The sequence below is a fragment of the Nestor notabilis genome, unplaced genomic scaffold, assembly GCF_000696875.1.
Source record: "Nestor notabilis isolate BGI_N333 unplaced genomic scaffold, ASM69687v1 scaffold3499, whole genome shotgun sequence".
NCBI classification, from domain to species: Eukaryota; Metazoa; Chordata; class Aves; order Psittaciformes; family Psittacidae; genus Nestor; species Nestor notabilis.
Window position 1 is genome coordinate 105,798 of NW_009944856.1, and position 1,802 is coordinate 107,599.

Sequence of the window (1,802 nt, forward strand, 5' to 3'; positions counted from 1 at the left end):
TACTTCTCATGTTAGCCTCCCTATGATTTTATTATTCAAGTAGGGATAGTATTGGCAGCCTGGTTTTATTAGGAAACTTAGCATCATGTAGAAGATAGGATGTAGTGGTGCATCCCATGACTTAGCACAATTTCCTGCTTGCTATTTTCATTACATTCATTATTCAAAGTCTGCGGAGAAGCAGTATTACCCTGGGTTTGATACCCAGCTTTTGATTTCCTATGACTTTAGGAATTTATTATATTGTGTAAAATTGTGGTCATCACTATTCTGGATCTTGTATCTTTGCTGTATTTACTATCTTCTTCTTTTTCATACTTTTATTTCTAATAATGCTTCTAGCCGAGGCCGAAGGAACTCTCACACGAGACATCAGGTATAGTTCTGGTGACAAGAGAACCATCTCCGCCTCACTCTCGGGTTGCATTCATGCCTGGCTCAAAATTAGTTCTTTCAAAGACCTGGAGGGAGGAGTTTGCATTAAGAAATGAGTGTACGTGAATAGCAGGCAAAACTGAAGCAGATTTCAACGCTGGAGTTGTTGTAGTCTTAAATGATGGCTATTTCCTTATTCGTTACAAGCACTTGCCCATCACAGTCAGTTAATGCCTCTGGACACTAGCTGGCAGAGCTAGGGGAAAGAAATTTTAACAAAATCTGTCTTTAAAACAATACATTTATAAATGCAGTGAATTAAATTCCTGACTGCAAGCTCTGTGAACTGGGTTTGAATGTTACGGGTCTTTTTTTTCTCTCCTCCTGTGCGATATAACTAGCAGCAGATATTTTGCAGCACAAATTGTGTGCTCAGTGGCACCATACCAGTTTATCTGTCTTTGAATTGAGCTTTCAGCCATCCTTAGCACAACTACAGGGAAAGCCATTATTATTATGCAGGCAGTGCTGTGAGATGCAAAGAAAGAATTTTCAGGAAATCATCCCGTGATGCAGGAGATTAATACCATGAATGGTTTTTCACTCAGGGATGAGAGTAAGCAAAGAAGCAGAAAATCCCACAACAAAAAAACCCTGGACTAAAGAGGCACAGAGCAAATCTGAAGAAATGGTACTCTGTCATTTTCCCTCAGAGAGAAAAGGGTTATGCTACATGGCAGTGTGGGTGATAGGGCTTACTTGAGAGCTGGAGAGTCCTACATAATTAGATGTTCAAAAGGAAAGAGGATAAAGAAAGCTGGTAGCCTTATGACAGCTTTGCCAGTGTGGGAGCTAACTAGGAAAGCATCCCTGCCCAAAGACCATGTCGTCCCTGATAGGGATGAGTTATTTTGACAGGCACAAAAAGATAACAGCTAGGGAAATACAGTATTGCACAAAATTGCTTTTTGGTACATTTTTGCATCATAATGAATGATAATTAGTCCCAAACATTCATTCACTAACTACACACATCAGATTTAATTCACAGCAGCGGTAGGGTCACTGTTCTTGACATTTCACCAACACAGATTGTTACTTCAAATTATTTTCCTGTCATTAGATCCAAAATCCAATTAATTTAGATTATTTCAGGAAATTACTTAACCACAAAGTTGTGCATTCTCCCAAACCAGGAGATTCTCCCAAACCAGGTATGAAAATAATTTATTTAGTTGTAATTTCTTACTGCAAACACTGTCTTTTCCAAGGCTTTACATTCTTTGCCTGAACCAATGTACTAACAGGAGATATGGGTGCATGTTGTGCATGTTTTATAATACTCTTTTTTTTGAAGAGCCAGGCTGCTCAGCGTTGGTGAAGATGGCAGTATTCCTGGGTTTAACAGCTGACCTGTTCCATGGGGG